Source organism: Ursus americanus, chromosome X, assembly GCF_024610735.1.
Source record: "Ursus americanus isolate L20-20 chromosome X, mUrsAme1.1.p, whole genome shotgun sequence".
NCBI classification, from domain to species: domain Eukaryota; kingdom Metazoa; phylum Chordata; class Mammalia; order Carnivora; family Ursidae; genus Ursus; species Ursus americanus.
The window spans coordinates 5,089,959-5,106,382 of NC_142164.1; the positions used below are offsets into that span (position 1 = coordinate 5,089,959).

General features: G+C 40.7%; 1 long non-coding RNA gene across 1 annotated transcript in view; it reads left to right on the forward strand.

Annotated features, from left to right (window-relative positions):
- The first annotated feature begins 3,544 nt into the window (after positions 1-3,544).
- LOC148106809 (uncharacterized) overlaps positions 3,545-16,424 on the forward strand; it is a 50,647-nt gene continuing 37,767 nt past the window's right edge. Inside the window, exon 1 of the long non-coding RNA XR_015723265.1 lies at positions 3,545-3,822. This is a non-coding gene — a long non-coding RNA (uncharacterized LOC148106809). The remainder of the gene's footprint in view (positions 3,823-16,424) is intronic.

Sequence of the window (16,424 nt, forward strand, 5' to 3'; positions counted from 1 at the left end):
TGGCCTTCACAGCCTCAGGGAAAGGAATGTCGGCAGTTGAATTAGGGGGGAAAAAGTTAATTCTTTTTTTCTCTTTTTTTAAACCACTTTATTGAGCTATGACTGACATACAAAAAGCTGTACATACTTAATGTGTACAACGTGGAGAGTTTAGAGATAAGTATCCATCCAGGAAACCATCACCGCAATCTATGCCATAAATCTTGACTTCTGAACTTCTAGCTGGTTTTACCCTAATATGGAAGGAAAGGAGGCACAAGGTTTCTGGGCAGAAAGAACCAGGTGAGAGTTTGGAAAGGAAGCAGTGCAGTCCATTTCGTACAGGAGCCCCAAGGGTGCCCCCGTTACCTCCTCCACCAAGCAGAGTCCCAAGACAGGCATGACATAATCGCCTTCAAATTTAGAGTTTAGACCCATGAGTGCAAATGGAAGAGCTCTGTGTCTAAGCACGAGAGGGCCAGGCTTAGTTCCTGTGACTCAGAATAGCAGGGGAGGGAGTCCATAAGTTCTCATATCCATACACAGATCTCCAGAGAAGGCCCAAAACATAAATTAGAGAGAAATGCATCATCACTTTTCTACTTCCAATCGGCTCGTTCGCATCAACAAATATACCTGCAATGTTCAGCATGTGAACACATCCCATCCTACAGCCACGACTCTGCTGTGGTCTGAATGTTTCTGTCCCTCTAAAATTCATATGTTAAAATTCGCACTCCCAAAGGTGATGGTATTTGTAGGTGGGGCATTTGGGCAGTGATTAGGTCCCAGGGTGGAGCCCTCAGGAATGGGATTAGTGCTCTTTTAAACAAAATCCCATAGAAGTCCCTAGCCCTTCCACCGGGTGAGGATGCAGCCAGAGGTCAGCAGTCCACAACCCAGAAGAGGGCCCCCTTCCAACCATGCTGGCACCCTCGTCTAGGACTTCCAGACTCCAGAATTGTGAGAAATCGATGTCTGTTGTTTATAAGCTCCCCAGTCTGTGGCATTCTGTTATAGCAGCCTGATTGGCTTAAGACAGCCTCCTTGACCTCACATGCCTGTCAAACTTCTGTCCCACTTCTCTGGTTCCCTTTATGGGGAAACTCAAAAGAGCTGTCTCTTCTTCCTGTCTCCACTGTCCTCCTGCTGTTCTCTCTCACACCCACTTCGGGCAGGCTTTGACCTTACTCCTCCACTGAAAGTGTTCTTTCACACATGACCTCTATATTATCCTATCCAAGGGCAATCTCAGTCCTTAGACTATTTGCAATCTTCCTTATAATAATACATAATAAATATCAATTCCATTCTTCCAGTTGCTCTAGTCAGAAATCTTGGAGTCCTCTCTGACTCCTTTCTTTTCCTACAGCTAGTCCATCAACAAATCCAATGGGCTGTACCAGCATAATATATCCAGAAGCTTAGCACTTATCGCCATCTTCAGGGCTGTACCCCAGCACAGCTACCATCGTCTTTCACCTGGATTATTGCAAAGGTCTTCTAACTAAGCCCCTGCTTCTATTTTTGCTGCCCATAACAATTTATTTTATATATATACACATATATACACACACACATAACACATATATTACATATATACACATACACATACATGCATGTGCATATTAAGTTTATGTATGCGCATGTATATGCATATGTTATATATGTGTTTAAATATATGTATATATGTTCTATTATATATATGTAATCATGATTAATATATTAAGACCATGAAATATGGGTATAGAAATAGATATATGGATGGATGAATGGAGCAGAATATATATATACACTTGGGGACCACATAATCATGTTACATTAAAAATCCCACTGGTATTTTGATGTCAACTACATCAAATATCTTTCCTGTCCAGGATTATGACACATCTCTCTTTGGTTGTTTTTCTGTAAATTTCTTCATACAGGTATTTGGGTTTATTCCTGGGCATTTTCTATTTTGCTTTTATTGTTATTTTGCTTAATTTTTTGTTGGACAATTGTTATTTGCTATTGTAGAAGGGACCTTCTTATCATTTACACATTATAAATTGTCATGGCCAATGTAAAGGAAAGTTCTGAGTTTTGTTTATTGACATTTTATCTGGCCACTTTAATGAATGCCCTTACTTTTTTAGTATTTTTTTAGTTAGGGGTTTTATGTAGAGATAAAATATTATTTTCAAAGTATTATACTTTTGTCTTTTTCTTACCAACATTTACACATCTTTACTTTTTCTAAAATCACCTTATTCCATTGGTTGGTATTCCTAGTGTACTTTGGGAGCCATCTTGGAATTCTGCCTGTCATACTCCTGATACCTTATTATTTGTGTTATAGTTTTATTGGGGGCATGTTTATAAAGTAAAGAAGATACCTATAATTATTTTTCATCAAAAAAGGATATCAAATTTTATCAGCACTATTTTAGCACCTATTGAGATAATCCTGGTGTTCATTTCCTTTAATATGTTAATGTAGTAGATTCTATCAACACATTTCTTTTTTTAAAGACTTATTTATTATTTGACAGAAAGAGAGAGAGCATGGGGGGAGGGGCAGAGGGAGAGGGAAAGAGAGAATCTCAAGCAGACTCCCTGCTGAGTGCAGAGCCTGATGTGGGGCTCAATCTCACGACCCTGAGATCATGACCTGAGCTGAAATCAAGGGTCAGACGCCTAACTGACTGAGCCACCCAGGCACCCCTATCAATACATTTCTTAATGTTAAACTAACTTCTCATTCTTTGGATAAATCCCGTGTATTAATTAGGAGCTACTTTTGGCTGCTAATGATAAATTGAAGAGTGGCTTAAATCAGTGAGCAGTTAATTCTCTCACATTAGGGTAGTCCAGAACTGGTCTGGAGACTGTACCCAGTTATCAAGGAGCCAGACTCCTTTCTTCTGCCTCCCCGTTCTTCACCTGCAGTTCCATTCTTCACTTTGCCTCATTATCCGAGATGGCTGTGGGTACTCCAGCTAACACATCTGTGCTCCAGGCAGGAGACATGGTGAGTGCATCAGGCAGCGTCCTGGCAAGACCTGGTGTAACGGTGTGAATTCGATGATGGACTCTTCATAACAGTGTGGGAAGGGGGAAAGGAAATAAACAAGGAATGGTAAGGAACCCAGGGGTTAGCAACAGCAGAGAGCCCTTAGGAGTTGTAAGCTTGAAGAGGTGAGGGGAGGAAATAGTTGCAGGAATCCAGAGAGAGCTGCAACTATACTTATAAGGGGGGGCTACCTGTCCAGAGCTGTGGCCTTAGGTAGAGGGAAGCAGCCACTGTCAGTGTATGGCCTGACAGCAAGGGAGCCCAGAGAATAAATACACTGATTTCTCCGCCCTCCAGACTCCACCTCCTGCTGGTGCCTCTCACTGGCCAAACCCAGCTAGAATCTAGAGGGCAAGGATCCTTGCTGATGGCTTCCATCCAGGTCAGCTTGCTGGGCCGTAGAGCTGAGTGGGTGGAGTGGGAAAGGGCAGAGGGTGGCTCTGCAGAGAAGACGGCATGGGGGGGGGAATGAAAGGAATCAGGCCAGCTGCCTGTCCCCACTGTAAGGGCTGTCATGGAATCCTACCCAGAAATTTCACCATCTTCTTTGCCAGGGCTGAGTTATATCATCCCATAAATCTATAGGTGATATTGGGAAATGTAGGTGGTGTGTGTTTGTTTGTTTTCAGCTGGGCACATTCCCCACCAAATAAAATTAAGCTGCTGTTACAAAGGAAGAGGAGAATGGATAATGAGTAGACAACTGACTGTTTGCTACAGCCTATTTGATCCTGCTGCTGTGATCAGTTGCTAATATATTATTTAGGATTTGGGATCTATTTTCCAAGGTAAGATTGCCTATAGTTTTTTCCTTTGGTGTTAAACCTGTTGTTTGTGGAACTCAATGTAGTATAGCCTTGTAGAACACGAAAGTAAACTCTCCATGCCATCATATGCTGTAAAACAACTTGCATTACATATGAAATTTCTTGATTTTCGAAATTATTGGGATATGCCTGTATATTCTCTCGTAAGGTATAAACTCTCCTCAGTAACTAGTTATATCCCCTTTCTTATTCCTAATTTGTTTAGATGTGTCTTCTTTCTTGTCTTGGCATAGTTTCAAAGATTTGTTGCTGTTATTTATGTTTCTTTTAGTTTTATTGATCAAGCCTAATTTTTATATTTTATTAATGTGTGCTTTGCCTTTAGTAATTACTTCTTTCACTTTCTTTGAGATTACTTTGCTGTGCTTTCCTTATCATCTTGTGTAAAGACTTAGGCCATTTATTTTGAATATTTCGTGTTTTCTAATACATGGAGTGACATTTCACTGTGAGTTCTACACTGGATGCGTCTCACAGGTTTTGGTCGATAGCGTGCTTATGGTTGTTTATTTCTAAACAGTGTATAAATTTCGGTCATTAGTTTTCACTTTAACCCAACGATTATTTAGAAAAACATTACAATATTTTCGTTCATCCTTTTGTGGTCTATTTCAAATTTGAGTGAATGAGGTTAAAGAATTTGACCTGTGTGATCTCGTTTTTGAGAATTTATTTTCTTTGTGGCTTCATAGAGAGTTAATTATATTTTTGTTTGTTCCATCTGTTGATTTCTTAGATGGCTAAGTTCAAGTCTCCCAACAGGAGTGTAGACTGAATTTTCAGTTTATTTTTCCATTTATAATAATTTTTACATAATGTATTTCCAAACTGTGTTCCTAAATGTGTGGGAAACTCGATACAAAATGTCCATTTTGTCACTTTTAATGTTTCTCATCTTGAATTCTATCTTTTTCAGTATTAATACTGCTGCCTATGTTCTCCTTCTGTGAACGTGCACATGGAGCATGTTTTTACCTTTGTGTGTCATTTTAGTTTAGGTGCACCTCTCAGAAATAGTATGCAATTCGATTTGTTTTTTACACCCAATCTGGCCATTTCTGTCTTTAATAAAGGGATTTATTTGCAATTATTATGGTTACTGATCCATGCTATCTTGATTTGTTTTCTATTTACATAAGAATTTGTTATTGTTGTTCTAGCTTTTCTGTCTAGCCTCTGTTGCCTCGCATGTTTTCCTTAGTCTATGTGTTTTTTCCTGTAGTGGTTTTCAAGTTATACATCCCTACTTCTATTCCTATAACATGAACCCTTAAAGTCTGTCCACATATTTAATCTTATATTTGTAAAGTCAACATCTTAAAGTTAACACTAACAATGCTAATAGTAATAACTGACATTTATGGAGTGCCAGACACTGTTCCAAGCACTGTACAACTATTAATTAATTTCAGCTTCGCAGCACTTCATGAAGATGGTTTTAATTATTTCCATTATACAGATGAAAAAATCTGAGGCAAGGAGAGGTAAGTAAACTTTCCAAAGTCATACAGTGAGCAAACAGCAGAGGTTAGGACTTGACTCCGCCAATTGATCCTGCCGCCCATGTTCTAAACCACCACCGTGATCCAGCCTCTCTGCAGTGATAGAATCAGGCCAATGGCCTTTGAACTCTCACAAGAACTTTAGTGTGTGTTCACTGCCTGCTCTTGCCCTCCATTTTTCGATCATTTGATATTTAATTTCTTACTGTTCCCCTCCCCTGCCTTTCTAAAAATATTATTCATCACCTGTTCTTTGGACCGAAGTGTAACTTCTACAGACTACTTTGTCCACTTCCCTTTTGTGCATCTCATGTCATCTTTTGTTCTTATATTTATTATTTCATTTTTCTGAACTACAGCATCAAGAAATTCAAAGGTTTAGGGGCGCCAAGGTGGCTCAATCAGTCTGCCTTTGGCTCAGGACATGATCTCAGGGTCCTGGCATCAAGCCCCACGTCGGACTCCCTGCTCAGCGAGGAGTCTGCTTCTCCCTCTCCCTCTCCCTCTGACCCTCAGCCCTGCTCGTGCTCTCTCTCTCTCACTCTGCTCTCCCTCTCCCAAATAAATAAATAAAATCTTAAAAAGAAAAGAAATTCAAAGGTGTAAACAAAAAGAAAGAAATTCAAAGGTTTATAATCAAAGCATTATGAACTTTTGGGGCTCAAATATACCTGAAAATCACTTTATTTTACTTTTCTGCATGAGACCTTGTTTAGCTAAGAATAGGATTCAAGGTTCAAAATAATTCTCACTTTTACCATCTCATCTTATCCTCTTCTCACACCCAGTATAATTGATGAGAAGTCTGATGTGAATCTGATTCTTGTGCTTTTGTGTGTGATTTCTGGCAGCTATTAGGATTTTTTTCTTTATCTTTGGGGTCCTGAGATGTCACCATGATATCCATAAGTGAGTATCTTTTTCATCCATTCTCTGTGGCATTTGCATCTCTCAAGTGTCACGTGTTTCTTTAGCTCTGGGAAATTTTCTTCTATTATTGAATCTCTTCCCTCTATCATCTCTTTCAACTCTTTTTCTAGAACTCTGATTGGAAACAATTCCCCAGCTACTTGCCCTGACAGGTATCCTGGAGACTCTCCAGCTACTTGCATCTATTGTTTGTGAGTTTGAAGGGATCTCTTAGTTTCAGTCTGATCTGTTTTCTATCTTCCAGAGATTCCTTAACGTTTCTGGCCTCCCAATGGCAATCTTTCTTGTTTATCAGCACTACTTTACATTTATTACTTTCCTGTAAAACATATTTTAATGTATTTTCTAATGATGTTAGGCAGTGGGGTTGAAGATGTATGTTCTTAATCTGCTATTTTGAGCCAAGCCTCCACATTTATTTTTGTCTTATTGTACAGAGTATGATTTATGTTGCCTCACGAACTTTGGAGAACTAGGCAGGTTAAAAATAACGAATACATAAACATACATAAACATCGTAGAAGTTATTGCGATGTTACCTGTTCATTTTCATACAAGTATTTACCACAAACCCCTGCAACTCTGAAAGCTGTCAGTCATATGTTATCTTGCAGACAGTTTTGGGGGCTTACATCCTAAACTGTCGGGTCTCCAGAGACAGAAATATGATGGTTTCTGCATGGCAAAAGATTATTTCAGATCTCTCAGGCTCACAAGTGGGAAGAAGAGGTAGACTGTAAGACTCACCCATCAAGGAACTACATCTGTTTGTTTCATTGCTCTATTACTTGTGCCTGAGCCATATTTGTTGTTCAATAAATGAAGGGAAAAGAGAACTTGTTGCCCAGCGAGAAGGTGTCAGTTATGCCCTCACACTTCTCTTTTCCTGTTCTTATATGAATGCCAGAATGAGATTTTGACCCGTGGCACCCTGTGGATACAATCTCAAAGGCAGCCATGTGTGAATTCTTTCAGCGGTAGTCCAGAATCCTTCCTCTATCTTTTAGCAAAAAACAAGAGCTAACATTCACTTGGTGCTTATTCCGTGACACTCTTCCAGGCGCTTTATATGTGTAAGCTCATTTTACCTTTACAACAGCTCTCTGAAGTAGGTGCTTTGGTTATCTCCAGTTCACAGATGAGAACCCTGAAGCTCAGGGGCATTAAGTTGCCCATGGTCACATAACTGTGGGGGTAGAGCCACGATTTGTCCTGAGGCAATTGGATTCTGAAGGGGAGCAGAATGTACCAACCCCAAATCTGCCTTTTTGGCATATTGATTATTTTGAGCTGGTTATTTTTTATTTTTTTTAAAGAGCAGATGTGGTGAGGTTCTGAAAACCAGGTACAACTTACCTTGTTGTAAGAACCATTGACATTTAAAAAGAGAAATCAAGATTTGTAAGGGTGTCTCCCCTGTACCAGGAAGGGGGGGTTGCTCTAAATCACTGGAAACTATTATCTGTGGAGAAGACAGTGACTTAAATCTGCATAACAACCTCTCCCTTATTACTGTGCTTTTCCTGATCACCTCTCGTAACTGACTCCGCACCCCCCTAAAATCTTCTTTTGTCTTTAGCTGAGGATGGTATTTAAGGTGGTGGCTTTGGCCATTTTGGAGAGTTATTCACTTTTCTTGTGTCTCTCACATGGATACAGGAGGTAAGCATGTTATTACACTTTGTTTGATTTTCTCCTGTTAATCTGACTCATGTCAATTTAATTCTTATACCAACCAAAAGAATCTTGAAAAATAAATAAAAAACTTCCTTCCCCAACAATTCCGCGTGCTGAACCTCTGGCACATCGCCTCCATGTCCGATATTTTCTGTTGGCCTTTCTCTATTTTCTCTTTAAAAATGTCTTGAAGCCTTTGTTCGGATCATTGCACCTGATTCCAGAGTCTCTTGGGACATGGCTTGTAGGTGCTCAACCTGGTCTTTTATTAGCCAGTTCCATAAAGTCAAGACACTGAGTCAGATCGGAGTCAACGCACTCGGGCCCAATGCAGTGTTCCTTCAAACAAAGATGTCTTGCATGAAGTATTATGTAAATCTGGTTGTAAAGTCTCCTCATAAAAATCTGGAATGGATAGAAACAATTTCTGATGTTAATATTATTAGTAAGGAAATAGTCATTTAATCAATGTTGTACTGTCCTTTAGAAATTATGATACCTCTATCTATTGATTTATGGACCACACAGTTGTGCATAAACTATTTTTTAACTCTATCACACACCTCATAAAATGAGCAGGACCAATTCACAAATGATGTAACAGTCTCTCTCCTCCCAAAGGAGATTTTTCCTTCCTGCCTGACAGACCCAGTGCCTTAAACTCAGCAGCCCGTCTCCGATGCATTCATTTTTGGCTGTGTCATTTTTCAGAGTCGTACTCATAACTTTTAACCATATTTATAAGGAGTGAGGTATTATACTAAACCAATGGATTGATGCAGTATTTGGATTTAAAATGTTCCATTTTTTACTCCATTTTGCCATGTTTCAGCCAAGTATCCATGTATCTGTGGAATGCAGTTTAGATTTTTCTTTGCTGCTTGCTGATTTTCTGCTAGTTTATTTTTCCTTTACCTTTTGTGACGTTGCCTTCTGTCTGGACATTTTTAACTCTTGAGAACTGGAATAACATAGGCTATAAGAAGCAGCGGGGAATCTGACAGCTGATGAATCAGGTGGCCGTGTTCAAAGACAATCCATTAGGAGATTGCACAGTATGCGTGGTGGGAGTTTGAGGAGGAGGACAGAGTCCCCTATAAATAAGGATATCGTTTTGGCCAATATTTGATAGAGGAACCACTAACTTTATGCTTTAATGATCTGGAAAGGGCTGTTCCTGTGCACCCTGATATTTATAGACTGGAAACTGGGGAGGGAAATGTGTCTTGCCTGGAAAAGGTTAAAACAGATTTGTAACCAAAGAGATGTTTCTAAGGGGGCTCCTTTGAGACTTAAATAAGCTAAAAACCTACCCTTCACTTAGATGGATTGAGTCCAGGTTTTCCCTTTCAAAAAAAGAATTGAAATTGGAGACCCCACCTCGAATAGCAAAGGTCTCTTATATTGAGCCCTGTGTATGTGGGATCAAGTTTCTCTTTTTCCAAACAGGATTGAATTGGAAACCAGCCTAAACTGATCTCCCACCTTACCCACCCCACCCCCAACCTGGAACTGAACCCAAAGAATCATTTTAAAGTCTCAAATCCCAAGTGTAACTAAATTACAATAGCCCTCCCCCCACCAAAAAAGTGAGATATTTCTAATACTCTTAAAAACCGAGCCAGCTCAAACTGGCTTGGAGCTACATTTGTTAGACCTAAATACATGGAGAATAACAGCAACAACTCAAAGGAAAACTTTACATGTGGGCTCCTGGGGTGTGTGGCTTTCATCTATGTTGAGCTGACTAAAAACAATCCCATTGTAGAATAAATAGCAAACTTATTCTGCAGCAGGGGGGAAGGACGACCTACTCTAAATGGAATCTACACATCCTTTGTGTGTGTATACGTGTGTGTGTTGGGGGTGATGTGTGTTGCGGGGGTGACACATGCAGAAGGAGGATAGTGTGATTTGTGTTAAATCTCTTGCAATCACGTTCAAGTTGACAACAAGATAACATATCACTTAAGAGCCTTTAATTTCAGCAGAAGCTAATTATACAGTGGATTGTCTAGGGCCACTCTGTCGTTATCACATCTTCCCGCTGAAAACTCTGCAATTTAAACCCTTCCCACCAACACAAAGACTGCAATCTATAGAGTACTCACCGCTGTGCACAAAACCACTCCGGTTAGAAATTTCCTGAGGGACACCCTCTGCTACCCTGTGCCCCCCCCACACACACATATACAACAGACATCATGGTTACTGCCTCATGTTGCCGGCATCTGGAAGGCACATGAACATTCCCTAAGATGAAACAAGCCTTGGGGTTTGGGTGCGATAAGTGAATCGCTAAGTGAGTTTGCCTGTTCAATCCAAGTAACTAAGATGTAGATGCAATAAATAGATTTGTCTGCCAAGGCAGACTCTGGGCTCTGATACCCGCTGCTCTCGGTGACTTCAGGGTGGCTATGTGTGCTCTTGAAAACAGTAATCTGTTCCTGTTTCTGATTTTTATTAATCTGCCTTCAAAAGCTTGAATTTCTTATTCAGGACCTAGAAGTCTTAACAAGGGAAATACGGAAGGGGGTGGAAATAGGAATGCATGCTTCTGCTGCACAGAACAAAAGAATTCAGGTGAAAATGAGCAAAACTAGAATCCCATCTGAAAGTAGAATTTGCAACACTAGGTAGCAGCTGCCTATGAATGTCTGTGGGGAATTTATTTTTTTCCAAGTTACAAATTAAAAGGGGTTCTTTGGCTAAAGAAAGATTTGGGGGAAAACAAACTCGAACTGCCATAAATCTGAGACAAAAATATTCGGAGTGGTAATGAGAGACATTTGGAAGTAATAGCATCGTACGCCTCTCCTGAGTGATTGCTTGATTTTAAGGAAGCGATTTTTCCCCCCTCAAAAAACAAAACAAAACAAAAACCTTTTGAACTTTCAGAACTCCATTCATTCATGTTGATCTAATTTTTCAAGGCTAAAAAGGCTGTCTGGGTGAAATTGACACTCGTTTCTAGGCATACATTACATGTCATAACCAGATTACCTTTTTCCTGATCCCTCTCCACTGTTTCTTCCTCACTGATGAGTCATTACATTGTGGGTTGCCACCTCAGGTCACCCGAGAAGGTCTCCATACATCATCATGGCTGGAATCTGTCACTTTTGACTGGCCCTTGTTTTGAAGCCTGCGATCTGGTGTTAGGGAAGTCGGTACCCATTGACCTTTCTGGTGTAACTCCTGGCATAGACTGCTTGTTTAGCTTTTAGAGCCTTTAGGTTGATTAGACAGAGTGATTAAATCTCCCGGATATGTTCACTTACATTGAATGTTCTTGGACATTAATTTTAATGCTCTCTAAATGACTTGGCTTGATAAGGTGTTAAGTGACCTAAATGGATAGAAAACAGCTCAGGGACCTCAAAAAGGCTTCCCCCCAACTTGGGTGGGGGGGGTTCTGAACCAGAGAACTTATGGGAAAAGTCATCCTCGGGGAGTTCTCCGTCTTTTCTTACGTCTCACTGTCAGGAGGCTCCCGGTTACTTGGTTGACAGGAAGATTGTGAGTGAGGGGCGGCACAATGTGGAAGGGCAAACAGGCCAAACGTGCAAGCTTCAATCAGAGTGCCTCCCTCAGAAATCCTCCAGAGAAACGTTTCACTTCTGAAGATAAGTCTGGTTTAACTACTAAAAAACGAAAGCAATTCTCCCGAAGCAAAGCCATAGCCATAGCCATAGCCATACAGGGCTATTCTTTTCCATGGCCAACCCCAAAGAAAGCCACAGACAATTTTTGACCTCCAAAAATGGCATGGTTTCTGTGACTTGCCTTTCAGAATCAAGTATTTCTTATTCAGCTCGCATCTCTGGGCCAGTCGTACCTGCAAATCACATCTCAAGATGAAAATGTCAATTGACCCTTAATAATTGGCATTAGGGAAAAAATGATTTCTAATCTGTGGTAGGTCTGCTGCCTGTAGTCCTCGTTAGAGGGCCATCAATACATATTAAAATGCATGTTAAAATCAAGATCATCAGAAAAATATTTTAATTCTTCTTTAATGACAGTTGAATCATTGTCACATATGATCAAGTAATGAGGGCTATGTGATTCAGCTAATGACATCTTCACTAATTTGAAAATCTTACAAAAGAATTCCCAGCTAATTATGATGGGCTTGCTTTCTCTTGATAAGTAAGACTGTTTTCAAAAAAGTTAATAGAGAAATCCTATTTTAAAACCACAATCTGTTTGACTTTAAGTGCATTTTAAGGTTTCTAAAATCTATATTAAATAAAATGACATTTGGAGGACAGCTCATTGGGTACCCACTTGGGGCAGATACTAGAGATACCAACATGAACAAGGCAGGGAATTATGGAGACCAGTGCGGGTAACAGGCAGGTATGCAAATAGCAGTGCATCTTGCAAACTCCAAAGGATACGTGCATTCAGGGAAGGCACACAAAGTGTTACAGGAGGAGAGGGGAAGCCGCTCCTGCCATAGTAGAGGTGACGTTAGAGGCTGGTATGGACCTGAATAAGATGGCAGGGAGCCGAAAGGATAGGAAAGGAAGTTACCGGAGGGACCAATTTGAACAAAAGCCTGAAGGCGTGAGAGCTGGTGATAGATGTAGTGGAAGGGGGAGTAGTCCAGTATAACTCAAACTTCAAGGGGGTGCTGTGATATGAGGCTGGATAAGTGGTTTGCAGGCTAGTTTTAGGACAACTTTGGACGTCCAGCTGAAGTGAGAGTTGAATATAACTCTTCCAGCCCCCAAAACATGCAGTCAAATAGTTCACCCTCCAGTCAAGGAGTGTGATGGGCCCAGTAGACCAGGCCCGAGAATGTCTGTGAGGGGAGAGGGAAGGAAGGAGGGAAGGAAGGCTGGGTGGAGTGAGGGGAGTCTGGCAGGAGGGCTAGGTGGTTGGGGTTTTCTAGTGTTTTCTTTTTTTTAAATACGAGTAGATACGTCACTAAGATAAGCTTCTACTGTAGGTGGAACGTGGGAAAGATTGAAATTATTATTACTTTATTGTTACTTTTTGAGAAAAAAGTGAGACAAAAGAAACTGGCAACTAAATTTTTTCATAGCGTATGGTCAGCACCAAGACTCATTCATCCATCTGGGGGATGAATGCCTTTCACGTGTCAGGCACTGGGTTAAAAGCTGAAGATACAGAGGTGAATAATAAAGCTATGTCCCTACTCTTCAAGGGGGTCACAGAGTGTGAGACCAAGAGATAAATAATCCTTCCCCATGCAAAGGAGTCAGTGCTGGACTCTGGGTCAGGTAAAGGTGGCAACAAGGAGGGGAAAGATCAAGTTTTCTTAGGTGGGTCTGGGAAAGCTTCCCAAAGGGATAGAAGTCTGAGCTGGATCTTGTCCTTATAAAGAGGAATGGTTTGCCAGGGACACCAGAGTTTATAGAGAAACCTCCAAGCTGCCTGACTGGAAAGCCCAGAGTGGCCATCCCTGAAGAGTAAGGACCACAGGTAGTAGGGAGAGGACAGGGGCCAGTGCCTATAGGAGCCTTGAGGTGGGATGGGCCCAAAGACGAGATGGAATTGGTTGGGGGAAAGGCTGGGCATTGTAAAAAGGAAGCCAGAAAGCAGAGAACGTATCTGTCCTTTCTTCTGAGGGCAAGAAGCATCCTACCAGATATTACTGAGTGCTTTTGTTGAAGGCTCAGAGCACAGGATCATGAAAGCCACGGTTATTTGTTTTTCTTTTTCTTTTTTTTTAAATAGTGGTAAAATACAGATAACATGAAACTAACCATCTCAACCATTTTTGAGTGTACACTTCAGTGGCATTAAGTACATTCACGGTGCTGTGCAGCCAACCACTAGACAGCCCCATAAGTCCTTTCATCTTGCAGAACTGAAAGTCTGTCCCCATTAAACACTAACTCCCCAGGCTCCCCTTCCCCCAACCCCTGCCAACCAGCATCATGCTTTCTGTCTTTATGATTTTGACTATTCGAAGTACCTCACATAAGTAGAACCATATAATATTTGTCTTTCTGTGACTGGTTTATTTCACTTAGCATAATGTCTTCCGTGTTCATCTTTGTAGCATATTGTGCAATTTTCTTCTTCTTAAAGGTTGAATAATATTGCATTGTATGTATGTTCCACATTTTGCTTATCCATCCATTGGTCGATGGACATTTGTGTTTCCTCCCCGTTTTAGCTATTGTGAATAATGTTGCTATGAAACGGGGTATACAAATGCCTTTTCAAGACTCTGTTTTAAATTCTTTGGATTATATGCCCAGCAGTGGAATTGCTGGGTCATATGGTAATTACATTTTTAATTTTTTTGGAACCTCCATACTGTTTTCCATAGCACCTGTACCATTTTACATTGCCACTGACAGGGCACAAGGGTTCCAATTTCTCTGCATCTGTGCCAACACTTGTTGTTTTCTGCTTTTTGGATAGTAGCCATCCTAATGGATATGAGGTGGCATCTCATTGTACTTCTGATTTGCATTTCCCTGGTGACTAGTGATATTGAGCATCTTTTCATGTTACTAGCTGTTTGTATATCTTTTTTGGAGAAGTGTCTATTCTAGTCTTTTGCCCATTGTTGAACGAGGTGGTTTGGGTTTTTGTGGTTGAGTTTTAGGGGCTCTCTATGTATTCTAGACATTAATTTTTTATCATATATATGACTTGCAAATCTTCTCTCCGATTCTGTGGGTTGCTTTTTTACCCTATGGATAGTGTCTTTTGATGCACAAAATTTAAAAAGTTTCATGAAGCCCAACTTGTCTATTTAGACAAGTAACCTGTGTCTTTGGTAGCACAGCCAAGAAGTCATCGCATAATCCAATATCGCAAAGCTTTTGTCCTATGTTTTCTTCTAAGAATTTTATTGTCTTAGGTCTTACATTTAGGTCCTCGATCCATTTTGAGTTAATTTTTGTGTATGGTGTTAGGTAAGGGTCCAACTTCATTCTTTGGCATGTGGATAGTCAGTTTTCCCTGCACCGTTTGCTGAAAAAGAAAGCCAAGATTAGAGATATTAATTTTAAAAATGGGTTGAACCAATCACTACCCCACTGCTTCTAAGTGTTCTTTAGAAGAACAGAAAAGATAACCCATTTCCCAACGCCTCATAATACATATGACTAAAAGGAGATGGCCATAACAAGACCCGAGCAACTCACAAAAATGATATGAAAAGGACATTCTGAACATGACACTCTACTCTTTTTTAGTTCACGCATCACAGCCCTTGGACCCTCTGTGTTCTATTTTCCCCACCCTGCTCCTGCAGCCCTCCCCATGGGGAACTGCCATTGGTTTCTGTTCAATGTTTGCCTGCAGTCCTAACTAATTGCAAGTGGCGGAGCCAAGATGGGGCCTGGATTGCCCAGAAACGTGTTGGTTATTTGATGAAGCAGGTAGAATTAACTCTTGAGCATCTGTAGCCTGGTCCTCAGGGATGTTTATAGGAACTGGCCTTGTGTCTGTCGGTGAGGACAGCCACAAGGCTTCACCTCTTGCAGCCACTGCTATTGACAAAGATTAAAGCTAGGGTGGCAATTAAAGTAGCTTACAGCTCTAGTGAAGGCGACTTTCAGGGGTTAGAGCTGAGACCCGTTGAAATAAAGGGAGGTAATCTCCAAGATGTCAAACAAGCCCACGTGTGCAGGAAGGGTCACCGTGCTGTTTTTACAGGTGTCACCCTGGAGACACTGTCCTCAAATAACAATGTTCGTGAAATAGAATTAAAACTGTTTTTGGCAATTAATAAGGATAATTGCTCACTGAATAAAATATACAAACCAGTTGTTATAGTGCAGTGTCAACTTCCGAATTGAACAACTCTCTACTCAATCAAAACACTTGATATGCTTTAAATAAACAGTAAAGAAATAGGTTGCTCACAAAACATGCTCTTTGTGGTGAATAAAGGTAACTATAGCCAATCCCTTTAGGAGCACATGTGCCTTGAGTTTAGGATTATGCTGCATCACCTAAACTCACCAATAATGATGGCAAAATAGTAGCCCCTATTCATTGAGCACCTACTAAGTTTATATAATTAAATGTAAACGTGGGGCACCTGGGTGACTCAGTCGGTTGGGTGTCTGACTCTTGGTTTTGGCTCAGGTCATGATCTCATGTGTTGTAGGATCGAGCCCCCCGTTGGACCCCCTGCTCAGCATGGGGTCTGCTTGAAGATTCTCTCCCTTTGCCCTGCCCCCTACTCATGCTTTCTCTTTCTCAAATAAATAAATCTTTTAAAAAAATGTACATGCAGTTTCACTTAATTATCACAATAGCCTTTCAAAGTAGACATTATTTTTTTTCCATTTTCCAGTGTGTCCAGTTCTCACTCTACTCTCCCAGGCTGCCATGTTATTTGTTCTCTTGTCTCAGGGTGGCTAGAAAGAGACCAGCCTAACAGTTAAGAACCTTATGTTCACTTCGTACTCACTGTGCTGTGTCTTGCCTCCCATACTGATGGCCTTCTAGAAG